This window comes from Dicentrarchus labrax, unplaced genomic scaffold (genome assembly GCF_905237075.1).
Source record: "Dicentrarchus labrax unplaced genomic scaffold, dlabrax2021, whole genome shotgun sequence".
Lineage (NCBI taxonomy): Eukaryota > Metazoa > Chordata > Actinopteri > Moronidae > Dicentrarchus > Dicentrarchus labrax.
The window spans coordinates 1,534,799-1,548,615 of NW_026136703.1; the positions used below are offsets into that span (position 1 = coordinate 1,534,799).

Consider the following 13,817-nt stretch of genomic DNA (forward strand, 5'->3'; position numbering starts at 1 on the left):
CACATAGTTGGCAACAGTACTCCTGAACATACTGTATAGTGTTTTGGTGAAAGTCCAAAAGTGAATTGTTGATAATAGGTTGTAATAAAATCTGGTAGATCTGTCTGTTTCTCCAGACTTAGAACCAAGTTGCAGTATGTAAATATCACATTTTGTGATACAAAAGAAAGCCTTCTTGCAGTCAGTGTAACCAGACATAAGCAATATTTTGAATCTGTTGATCTTCTGGATTTGGCCCAGAGTCACTGGTAATCTTAATCCTGCAATTATTTGTGTCTCATTCTTTGATACTGCTGGTTTCATCTTATTGCATGGCCTACAGTATGTACTGGTCTGGATTCTGTAGACTGTCCCACTTTCCAGCTTCCACAGAGATAAATAGACTGTTACAAAATGACCGACGTTCGATCAAACTCAGTTATTCTTTGCCTCTGGAAACACATGTTCTTCCACAATGAGATTCCGCTGACTCTACAGGTTTAGGGTCACCTTATTTATGTTGAACTCACAGGTCAGAGAATATTTTTAACCTTTGTGCAAAGCATTACTTCAGTCCTGCAGTGACAGTACCAGTTTGCACATACCTGTCTCTACAAAGCTCTGAAAAGCTGGTCAAAATATTAGTTACCACCTTGTGTGCAAGGTATAATTGTTAAATTTAATGTTGCATACCTACAATTCCAACCTCATACATTTTTTTTATTATGTAAATCTTAACCCAAGGTTTGCTTGCTATGTTTGTCTGGAGCTTTCAACCACATCTTACAGTCTTCTACTAAAGTTGACTAATTTGTCATGGTGATAGCTAAGTTGTCTTTCAAAACAAAAATCTTACAATTTATAATAATGATAATATATCTGTGTATATTTGTACTTGCCACCATAGCACTACTAATGGCTGATATCTACTAATATCAATTATATTAATCTTCAGGAATGCAGATCATTGGTTTGTTGTTGCTTCTTTTATTTATCCAGTTTATGTGTCTCATATAGTGGGGGATTATCTCACAAGAAACTACCCACCTTAGCAAACTTCTTTATTTATTAAATAAACTGGATGGTGGACAGGCTTCTGGGTCTGTGAAGTGCAGTCTCTTAAACTTGCATTCTTTATAAAGGCCAGCAGGGGGCAGCTGCACTGCGGGAAACTTGGATGCAATTAAGCATCATGAGACGCACCCCAGGTATATGCTAGCCCCTGTTTCTAGATATGGGATCTGTCTCTAGATACCAACATTAGGAAAAACCGCTGGTGTAGTTCATTTTTCTAAAAATAACTTTTTGTCCTAATTGATGCAATTTACACTATATCCTGACAGTAGTACAAGGGACAGATAATCTGTGATCTCCTAGTGCTACTAATGTCAGGATATAGTTAAAGTTCAGCAAATATGACAAAGTTATCTTTATAAAACTTACTTATAGCAGCTTTATTGCAATTTTAAATGCAATTGCAATCAGAATGCCATCGGCCAGGGCACATGAGGGCTGCCTTGTTTTAGTCAGGTCAAAGTGACATCGTACAGTTTTACCATTACCAGTTACAGTTTTTTATTCCATGTATTCTTCTACCTTGTCAAAGTATGTCTAACTTACTACAGAGACGAGCGACACTTCTTTCTAACGCTTTAGCCCATCCATAATGATGTGAATCCCAGTTTTTCTAGCTTCAAATATCTAATTAAAACTAAACTTATCAGACACTTCAGTGTGAGAAGAACTGCATAAATGACAGAAACCATCTTTGTGAAAAGAATTATTTGTATTTGTATTGTAAGTGTATTTTGATTTTTTAATTTGGCCCATGTCCCTTCTGCTAACATTGAAAGCAGTGGGCTTTAGGACATATACTGCAGTCAGCCACCAGAGAGGGGGTAGGGATGTTTGACTACGCTTACGTCCATCTTTTTATATGGCAATGACCCTTTTGCGTGTAGGGTCTGTGCACCCATCAAACCCTAAAATAGGGCCCATTGTCTTGTTTAATAGAGTAAAGTCATGCCGTACTGCAGGTACAGAATAGTAGGTGGGTCAGTCTTCACCACTCATTCTGCTTAATGATGATGCATCCTCCAAGCTTGTGTTTATGATTTCCCTCTCTGTTGTCAGGATGGACAAATCTGCTGTTAATCAACCCAGTACTCCTCCAGTGTGTTCAGATGTTGCAACCAGAGGATCACGTGGCTTAAAATATCACTTAAAATAGATAGAAGATAGATAAATAGAACTTCTGCACTCATTATATGTTCTTCTGAAGTCAAATTGGCCTTATGTGCAGGGTTCTTGATAACATGTCCTGCATAATCTCTCGATTATAGAAAAATAAAATTGGGTTGGCTAACGTGAGCAGAGGTGTTCTGTCCTTTATCATTTGGGATTTTAAACATTAAGAAAGATCTAAGTAACGTTCTATCAAGAGCAAGATTCAGTCTTTCTTTGCTTTTGCCGATTGTACTTTAAATTCAGCCCATAAACACAAACATAAAAGCAGTGCTGAGTAAGGGAGGAAGGGAAATGTCCCTTCTGCTCTCAGCATGCTCCGTTCAGAAGAAAACAAGTTTGAGTCATGTTCTCTGTCGCTAATGCGCCGGTGAAACTATAAGTGATAAGAGCAGAATTTTCCCTTCTTCAAAACCCAGTTTATAGCTGAGAAAGGGAACATCTGCTGGGATGATTGGTGCAGCATGTGTCCTTCTGCAACTTTATAAAACCTGGTTTCTATTCAAAGACTACATTTAATCTCCTGCTTAGTTGTTGCAAACATAAAATCAGATACATAAAATACATTAATAGTGTGTACCTATATCACTCATTTATAAATGGTGGAGAAAGTGCGTACACATATTGCCCACAAAAGTCAGAATTTACACGGCTTGTTGGTCACTGTTTGGTGCACTAACCAGCAAACCATGTAGTCACTTTGGTAACGACCAAAAAAACTACCACAAAATACCATACACCTACCTTCCAATAATATTAAACGTTGGCTCCTACGTCTTTCCCTCACTAATAGTCCAACAAAAGGTCCTTGAACAACTCAAAAATATGAAAAGCATTCATGGCATTCAGCCGTTTGTATGCACTTTTAAGACCGTCCCTAATTTCAGCTTGTCAGTTCCCATCTACTGTTAAGTTGCACACATTACCAGACTTCAGTATCAGATCACAAGATAACAAGCGTCAAAAGCCTTGCTAGAGGCTGTACTTTGAGCTAAATGCTAATATCAGCATGCAACAAGCTGATTCAATTCAGTTAAATTTTATTTGTATAGCGCCAATCCATAACCGAACTCCTTATAACATTATTTACAGAGACCCAACAGTACCACCATGAGCAAGCACTTGGCGACGGTGGCAAGGAAAAACTGCCTTTTAAGAGGCAGAAACCTAGGACAGATCCTTCGGCTCTAGGTGGGTGGTCGTCTGCCTCGACCAGTTGGGGTGAGAGAGAGAGAGAGAGAGAGAGAGAGAGAGAGAGAGAGAGAGAGAGAGAGCAGACAGACAGACAGACAGACAGACAGACAGACAGACAGACAGACAGTTGCACAGTAACAACAGTAGCAACAACTACACTAATAGTAGTGACTGATGATGATGAACATGAAGAAGATGATTATGACAACGACAACAACGATGGGGGACAATGAGCAGTGATTATAGTAATAATAATAATAACAATAACATCAGTGATATTAGCAATGGCAGTCAAGCAGGACCATGGCAGCAGGCTCCACCAGGATCCATGAGAACCTGTGACATGAGAAAGCACAAGAACTTCGGGGAAGAAGTGAAGTTAGTAACATGCATTAATGGGACATGAATGAGTGCAGAAAGAGAGAGAGAGGAAGAGAGGAGCTCAGTGCATCATGGGAAATCCCCTGATAGTCTAGGCCTATAGCAGCATAACTAAGGGATGGTTCAGGACTCACCTGAGGCAGCCCTATCAGCCTTTATCAAAAAGGAATGTCTTAAGCCTACTCTTAAATGTGGAGCTTGGTAACTGAAGGCTCTGGCTCCTGTTCTACTTTAAGAGACTATAGGAACCACAAGTAGCCCAGCATTCAGAGAACGCAGTGTTCCAGTGGGGTTATAGGGTACTATGAGCTCTTTAACCTGACCATGAAGAACTTTGTAGGTGAGGAGGAGGATTCTAAATTCTATTCTACATTTTACAGGGAGCCAGTGCAGAGATGGTAATACAGGAGAGATATGATCTCTTTTCCTAGTTCCTGTCAGTACTCGTGCTGCAGCATTCTGAATTAATTGGAGCATTTTAATGGACTTATTGGGGCAACCTGATAAGAAGGAATTGCAGTAATCCAGCCCAGTGAAATTAATCAATTATCTAAATTACAAACATGTCTAAAGGACATAAAATCCTGGCTGAACTGTAATTTTCTGATGTTAAACTCAGAAAAAAAAAAAATTCTTGTACTTGGCCCCAAAAACCTCAGAGACTCACTGTCTAAAGATATAGCTACTCTAGATGGCATTACCTTGGCCTCTAGCACCACTGTCAGGAATCTTGGAGTTATCTTTGATCAGGACATTCAATTCAATTCAGTTCAATTTTATTTGTATAGCGCCAAATCATAACAGAAGTTATCTCAGGACACTTTTCAAATAGAGCAGGTCTAGACCGAACTCTTTATAACATTATTTACAGAGACCCAACAGTACCACCATGAGCAAGACACTTGGCGACAAGGGCAAGGAAAAACTGCCTGTTAAAAGGCAGAAACCTAGGACAGATCCTTCGGCTCTAGGTGGGTGGTTGTCTGTCTCGACAGTTGGGGTGAGAGAGAGAAAGACAGACAGACAGACAGACAGACAGGTGCACAGCAACAACAGTAGCAACAACTACACTAATAGTAGTGACTGATGATGATGAACAGAAGAAGTGCGACATAGCAATGGTGGGGACAATGAGCAGAGACATTCCCTGCAGATATGTTTACATAGAGATATTGGGGAGTGTAGAGCAAATACCTAGGTGGGTGGTCGTCTGTCTCGACCAGTTGGGGTGAGAGAGAGAGAGAGAGAGAGAGAGAGAGAGAGAGAGAGGGAGAGAGACATGTCATTTAATTCCCACATGAAGCAGACCTCTAGGACTGCCTTCTTTCATTTACTTAATATTACAAAAATTAGATACATCCTATCACAGACAGATGCAGAAAAACTAATCCATGCATTTGTTACTTCAAGGCTGGATTACTGCAACTCTTTATTATCAAGTTGCCTTAATAAGTCCATTAAAACGCTCCAATTAATTCAAAATGCTGCAGCATGAGTACTGACAGGAACTAGAAAAAGAGATCACATCTTTCCTGTACTAGCTTCTCTGCACGGGCTTCCTGTAAAATGTAGAATAAAATTTAAAATCCTCCTCCTCACCTATAAAGCTCTTCATGGTCAGGCCCCTTCATATCTTAAAGAACTCATAGTACCCTATTACCCCACTAGAACACTACGTTCTCTGAATGCTGGGCTACTTGTGGTTCCTATAGTCTCTAAAAGTAGAACAGGAGCCAGAGCCTTCAGTTACCAAGCTCCTCTCCTGTGGAACCAGCTTCCAGTTGTGGTTCAGGAGGCATACACCCTCACCACATTCTAGAGTAGGCTTAAGACATTCCTCTTTGATAAAGCTTATAGTTAGGGCTGGATCAGGTGAGTCCTGAACCATCCCTTAGTTATGCTGCTATAGGCCTAGACTATCGGGGGATTTCCCATGGTGCACTGAGCTCCTCTCTTCCACTCTCTCTCTTTCTGCACACATTCATGTCCCATTAATGCATGTTACTAACTTCACTTCTTCCCCGGAGTTCTTGTGCTTTCTCGTCTCGCAGGTTCTCATGCCATGGTCCTGCTAGATTGCCATTTCTAATATCCCTGATATTATTGTTATTATTATTATTAATATTCTTATTACTACAGTTACTATTATTACTATTGTTACTGCTCATTGTCCCCCACAGTTGCTGTTGTTGTCGTCATCATCCTTTTCATGTTCATCATCATCTGTCACTACTATTAGTGTAGTTGTTGCGACTGTTGTTGCTGTGCACCTGTCTGTCTGTCTGTCTGTCTGTCTGTCTCTCTCTCTCTCTCTCTCGCTGTCTCTCTCTCTCTCTCTCTCTCTCTCTCTCTCACCCCAGCTGGTCGAGGCAGACGACCACCCACCTAGAGCCGAAGGGTCTGTCCAAGGTTTCTGCCTCTTAAAAGGCAGTTTTTCCTTGCCCCCGTCGCCAAGTTCTTGATCAAGGTGGGAACTGTTGGGTCTTACTTTACTGTCTGTAAATGTTATAAGGAGTTCTGTCTAGACCTGCTCTATTTGAAAAGTGTCCTGAGATAACTTTTGTTATGAATTGGCGCTATGCACATAAAATTGAATTGAATTGAATTGTTTGCCGACTACGTTCTCCAGAATCTTAGAGAGGAAGGGGAGGTTAGAAATTGGTCTATAGTTGGCTAAAACCCCTGGGTCAAGAGTGGGCGTTTTAAGAAGGGGTTTGATTACAGCTACTTTAAAGGACTGTGGTACATATCCTGGCAATAAAGAAAGCTTGATCATATCCAGTAAAGAAGGGCCAAGTAAGGGAACAACTTCTTTAAGCCCTTGAGGGCATTTGGTGATTAATTTTCTCTCTAATAGTGATATTTTTATTATAAAAGAAGCTCATAAAGTCGTTGCTACTTAGGGTTATGGGGATACGTGGCTCAATAGAGCTGTGACTCTCTGTCAGTCTGGCTATAGTGCTGAAGAGGAACCTAGGGTTATTCTTATTTTCTTCTATTAGTGCTGAACAATAGGCTCCTCTGGCATTAAGGAGGGCCTTTCTATAGGTTTTAAGACTATCTTGCCAAATTGAGCGATATTCTAATAATTTCAAGAACGCCACTTTTTTCTTTAATATGCGGGTTTGATAGTTGTACCACGGTGCTAGTCTCCTATGTTTTAAAATTTTCTCTTTATAGGGGTGATAGAATCTAATGTTGTTCGCAGTGAGCTTGCAGCACTATTAACAAGATTATCAATTTGGGAGGGACTACAGTTGTTATAGGACTCTATTAGTCACATGGCATTGAATTAAACACTGATGGAATCTCCTCCTTAAATTTAGCTACAGTCACATAGGCATCTGCTGTAGGAAGTTTTGCCTATTGGCTTATAAGCTAATGATTGACCATTATTTAATAACTTTTGAATTTCAGATAGAAAAGGATTTTGTGGGAAGACTATTAAATGTTCAATATCAATGCCATATGATAGAACAAGGTCAAGAGTGTATTTAAAACAATGAGTTGGTTTATTTACACTCTGACAGAAGCCAACTGAGTCTATTAATGATATAAATGTGTTACTAAGGCTGTCATTGTTAACATCCACATGAATATTAAAATCACCTACAATAATTACTTTATCTGATTTAAGGACTAAATGATAGAAAATCAGAGTACGGGCCACGAGCGCGGTACACTATAATAAACAGAACTGGCTGCAGTGTTTTCCAGGATGGGTGAGAAGTAAGACTAAGAACGAGACTTTCAAATGAATTACAATTTAGTTTAGGTTTAGGGTCAATTAAAAGGCCCGAATCATATATGGCTGCTACTCCACGCCCCCGGCCAGTGCGTCGAGGAATGATACATACTTTATTGATCCCCTAGGGGAAATTCTTCTTTTCACTCTTTTTTATTCTTACACACACAGGCTGAAATACACATTTGAATTTGGATTTGAACCGGTGACCCTCCGGTTCCCAAGCCAAGTCCCTACACACTGAACTACTGCCGCCCCCTAGGAATGTGAGTATTAATATGACTGGGGGGGTGGATTCATTTAGGCTAACATACTCTTCGTGGGACAGCCAGGTCTCAGTAAGACAAAGTAAATCAATATCATAATCTGATATTAATTCATTCACTAAAACAGCTTTAGAGGACAGAGACCTGATATTTAACAGTCCACATTTAATTCTTTTATTTTGTGCTACTGAGGAGTTAGTTTTCATTTTTATTAGGTTTTTATGTTTAATTCCTCTTGTTTTTATTTCTTTAAATAATTTAGGTGGTCGGGGGACAGACACAGTCTCTATGGGGTTTGGGTGGGTGACTGTACTAATGGAAGAGCAGAGAAGTGTGTAAGACAGCAGCTCTGCTTCCTGGTCCCAACTCTGGACTGTCAGGTTTTAGAAATAAACTTATAAATAAAATCATATTGCTAGATAAGAGAGCCGCTCCATCCAAAGTGGGATGGATGCCGTCTCTCCTAATCAGACCAGGTTTCCCCCAAAAAGGCTTCCAGTTATCAATGAAGCCCACATCGTTTTCTGGACACCACCTCGACAGCCAGCGGTGGAATGACGACATGCGGCTATACATGTCATCACTGGTCACATTGGGCAGGGGTCCAGAGAAAACTACGGAGTCCGACATAGTTTTAGCATAGTTACACACCAACTCCACATTAATTTTAGTGACCTCCGATTGGCGTAATCGATTCGATGTTGCCCGCTCTGGCCCCAGGGATACATTTAACTATGGCCGCTGGCTTCGCTAAATTCACGTTTCTGACTATGTAGCTGCCAATAACCAGAGTTGGTTTCTCAGTGGGTGTGTCGCTGAGTGGGTAAAATTAATTGGAAACATTAACCTGTTGGTGGTGAACTGTGGGCTTCTGTGTTTTGGATCAATGCTTCCTCAGAGCAGTCACCCAGCCTCCCTGTCTTCCCGGCTGCTCGGGAACAACTGGGGGACAGCTAGCACAAGCTACCTTGGGTTGGCCTGCACCGACTACTGGGGGCTGGCTAACTACAGCGGCTAAAGATATCTCTGTGGTGCGGTGCCGTGCCTCTAGTTCACTGAGCCTCGCCTCCAGCGCAGTAAATAAATTACACTTAATACAGGTTCCATTATCACTAAAGGAGGCAGAGGAATAACTGAACATCTGACACACTGAGCAGGACAGAGCAGAGGGAGAGGGAGAAGCCATCGTTAAGTGTTAATGGTAATGAAGCTAGCGTGTGAGAAAACTTTGTAATTTTTAAATTTGAAACAATATTTACAGCCTGTTACAAGTCTTAGCATGCTAACATTTGCTATTTAGCACTAACTAGTTGAGGCATTAGTTTAAGTTACATTTTTTACCTGATGATGGTGTTAAAAGCTAGTTCAACCTGAGGGGAACATGAATGTGTGCATCAGATTTTATACCAGTCCATCCAATATGTGTTGAGATATTTCCACCAGGACCAAAGTGCCATCCCTAGATGTAACATTACATTGGAACATTGGTCCAATGTGTAACATTTAGGAGGCTCTACTGGCAGAAATTTAATAAAATAATGCTTTCATTAGCATACAATTACCTGAAAACAAGAATTGTTGCGTTTCTGTTACCTTATAATGAGCTGTTTTTATCTACAGACAGTGCTGATTGCATTCCATGGCAGCCGAAATTCAATGCAGTTTTATTTTCATAGTGCCAAGACCCAACAATTCCCAATGTTGAATCGCCATGTAGCCTAGACTGGACAAACCAAAAACTACTGGGAGGGTGGGTGAAGCAAGTGAATAGCAATCTGCAACTACCCCGCTAGATGGCAAAAATTCCTAAGACTGTAACTAAGTTGTCTGCAGCCCGTATTCCCGAAAACACCTAAGACCCTAAACCTTTTCTGTCAACAAATGTTTTAATGTCATCTAAAATTAGACCAAAGTGTTCATGGACTTCTACTAAGATGAGACTAGAGTCCAAAGTTTTAGCTGGCAAAACATTTACTTAAAATGAAAAGGATGATATTGACTCAATATGACTTAAACTAACATGGACTTTTGATCTCAGGACTAAGGCTAAGACTAAATCTAAAAATAGCTGACCAAGGTAACACTAAATCCCTTACACTACCCGTTTCTGAACAAAGGTAGTAGTGTGTTATTGCCCAACACTGGTTGATTCCAATGGCAGTGACAAATGACCCATTTAGTTTGGAGGACATGTTGGTAGAAAAAACACAGCAATTCAGACAGTGATACATGGCAACATTTGTGCCTTAGGAGCACACAGACAAATAGCAATACAGAGCATTAGGTCTACAGTGTATGCAGTACATAACAATGCAGTGCCATGTGATTGACAGCATGGAAAGACCTGTCATCTTAAAATGTACTGCTGTGAGCGCTTCCTCTCAGACTTCCTCTTGACAGTGTCCATGCCAAGGTCAAACTCATTAGGCGGACATGTTGATGGCCACCTCTGACTGAAAGTGATACCTTTGTTGTGCAGACAGCCTCACGTTCAGCCTGCCAGACAGACTGACTTCACCCCAAGAACGGGCAGTAAGTGGAGAGGGGCGGCAGTGGCCTCTCTTTGTTCAAGTTTTCTCTCCTCTTTCACACCAAACTGTAATCTTATCTCTGTTGACACACACCCACACTTGCATTTAAACCTCCACCTAGTGAACAAGGAAATGACCTAGTGACCTGATGATATTGAGATGACCTTGAATTATTTATTTGTTTCTTTTTCTGAGGGCAGACGTACAGGGACAAGCAGCAGCATGCTGATTGAGAGAAGAGTGGAAGACAGAGACAAAGATGAACAGCAACTTTATATAAAACACAGTTATGGAGGAAAGTTTATGCAGAAATCAATAATTTTTTTAAGACAAATACTGTTTATATTTACAATAACTGTGGTTAGAATTATCTTTGTGGCTTGCTAGCTTGCTCATTTTTGCTACCTCGCTAAGCCTAATCTTGCCAGGCACGGCATAAAAATACCAACATCTAAATGTTACTTTCAGATTTTTTTCAGTTTGAGCCAGAAAGACATTAATGCTCAGTTTTGGCATAGTTAACTCTTATGGCACCTATACAAGTTATAGTTAATGTTATTGTTAAAGGCCTCAAGCATGAGTTACCAGTAAGCAGATATTGTGTCCTGTTTTGTACAGGAAAAGCAGAGACAGGAAACGCTACTTGTGATCTTTTAAACTAAATTTTCAAAGTGCTGCCAAAAGGAGGGTGACATACACTAAATACTGTGCCTGAACAAATCCTGTGTAGTACTGATGGGCAGACAGATTCTTTACAGAATTTATTTTTCTTTTCAGTATTGGTTCCACCGAGTTAACACATGTAAATGTATTGAACCTTTCTGATACAGTTTCTCCATGACTCTCCATTATAGTACATGCATGATCGACAGCTAGTGCTACCTGCCCCACAAAGCTTTATTAGGAGCCTCATAGAGCCTCATCAATATGCAAAGAGTTCCTGTTTTAAAATGCTGCTTTAAATGGACACACTAAATTAGATTTTTCTACACGGAAGTTAAAAATTGAGCATCATACACTGTGTGCATAAACCAATCTGACGTACTGTAAAACCAGGCCAAACAAATAGTAAACTCACTTTAGGAACCCATACTGGGGCTAATATGTCAGACCTGGAAGTGACATTTTGTCAGGACCAATAATACTCAGCTGAAAGTAAAAATGACAGGAGCAGCAGAGAGTGCATGCTCATAACCTGCTAATCCTCTCTGCCCTCTGGGAAGCTGCCTCTCAACATCTGCCTCCACCTCCGTCCAGCAGGCGGCCGCTTCATTTCTCTAATGTGAGCATTGCACACTTTGCCAACAACAGTTGGCTGTGCTGCAGCCATGCAGCCCTGCGACCCGCAGCGCTGACCTTCACAAACAAACACACACACATGCACATTGGCTGAAGTGAGAAGAGTGAGAGCAACACACTCTATCCTGGGGTTAAGCGAGGTTAAGTGTAAACCATAAAGATTGGTTTACTCCAGAACATTTGCGGACAAAACACACACAAGCGCACACACACAGTGACAGAGAGAAACGTTTCCCAGATACAAAATATGCTGTTTGTTTTATGCATACAGATTTTGCAGCTCTTTCTGTCTGCTGCATCCATTTTGTACAAAAGAGGGAACAAAGATGAAAGCGAGCTCCTAGAGGAAGCAGAACACTGCATCAGGGCAATTTATTTCTCACCGACTTAAGTAGAGGTAAAATGTGACAGAGAAAAAGACATTTCTTTCTTTTTCAGAAAAGTGAAGAGAACAGGAGTCATTGAGAGCAACAGCATCTCTGCACTGAACTTTCAACATTAATCAGATTCATTTGGAGGAGGAAGAAAACAGCACATGGACTCATTTTTAGTGAGTGAAAGCTGAATTTTTTGTGTTCTTTTCCCCCACAGTGAAACCACAATAAAGTCAATGGATCTGTCCCTTCCGTTCATATATTTGCTCATTTGAGCCACCATCCATCATGTAGGATATCTTACAGATAATTAGACTTGGATGAAAAGGATGTCTAATAGGGTTTGTCCTTGACCGAAGTAAAGGGTAAGTCCTAGGTCAAATGCCAAGTCAAGATAAGGATTCAGCCTCAAATGGCTGTATTTCCAGTATCCAGCTCCCACGCTAACTGTGCTAACTAGCTAACAGCAGCTACAGTTAATAGCAGCACCAGTAGCACTGTGGTGATATGCTGCCCCCTATTTGTTTAGAGTATGAATGAACAGGTGGTCAACTCTTACATATTGCACCTTGGGCGAGTCACAGCTACATCTGTCAGAGCGTGTCAGTTGCGTGGCTGCTGTAGAGCTGCTGCTGCCAGCCCAATGTTTCCACTCTCTGTATAATGTCTATGAAAAATAAACCTTTTCATATCATTTAATTTATAATGCCATATAGTTTAAACGTAAATGTGAAGAGTGTTAACCAGAAAGCAGCTTGTTTACCAGAGAGAGTGAGCAAGAGAGAGAGAGACCGAGTGAGAGAGAGTGTTGTGGAGAGATACTGCCCTTCAGTTGGCTCACTTCCAGAAATTCTTCCATAAATGGAGCGAAGCCTGTGAGCTAGTTCAGGCAGTCAACTCGAGCTGCGCTGATATACACATAAGACATGCCTCACACCATAATCACTAACCAAGTGCACCCTTCCAATCTGGCGGTCTATTTAAACTGCACAATTTCCCAGCTCTCCCTCTGCTCTGTCAATGTTGTCCTGCATTCGTATTGCTGCTGCTCTGTAAGCCCCGCCACCACCCCAGCATCCACCTGTAGGCTCCGGCTAGGGGTTGAAGGTATTTGCTCTACACTCCCCAATATCTCTGTGTAACATATCTGCAGGGAATGTCTCTGCTCATTGTCCCCTACCATTGCTATTGTCGTCGTCATCATCTTCTTCATGTTCATCATCATCAGTCACTACTATTAGTGTAGTTGTTGCTACTGTTGTTGCTGTGCACCTGTCTGTCTGTCTGTCTGTCTGTCTTTCTCTCTCTCTCACCCCAACTGGTCGAGACAGATGACCACCCACCTAGAGCCGAAGGATCTGTCCTAGGTTTCTGCCTTTTAACAGGCAGTTTTTCCTTGCCCTTGTCGCCAAGTGCTTGCTCATGGTGGTACTGTTGGGTCTCTGTAATTAATGTTTTAAAGAGTTCGGTCTAGACCTGCTCTATTTGAAAAGTGTCCTGAGATAACTTCTGTTATGAATTGGCGCTATACAAATAAAATTGAATTGAATTGAATTGAATGATGAGGTCAGAGCCTAGACGCCAAAATCTGAATATTCTATACTGCTGTAATAAACATTTAAAATGTGAGTTGTCTGACTGAACTGAAGACGTGTTAAAGGTTACTACAGTGCTTTTACTTTTACTTTTAATCTTGGATCTTAGGTTAAGATTATTTTGTCACACATTTAGAGTTCATGATCAAGAATGATATGTTGTAGATAAACCCCAAGTTCTTTGAAATATTTTACTACGTTTTTATGTG

At 40.8% G+C, this 13,817-nt stretch overlaps 1 long non-coding RNA gene across 1 annotated transcript; it reads left to right on the forward strand.

Annotated features, from left to right (window-relative positions):
• The first annotated feature begins 6,160 nt into the window (after positions 1 to 6,160).
• Positions 6,161 to 13,563, forward strand: LOC127354598 (uncharacterized). Its single transcript, XR_007881593.1, has 2 exons — positions 6,161 to 6,207; positions 13,381 to 13,563. It is a non-coding gene; the product is annotated as an uncharacterized LOC127354598 (long non-coding RNA).
• Positions 13,564 to 13,817: the final 254 nt, after the last annotated feature.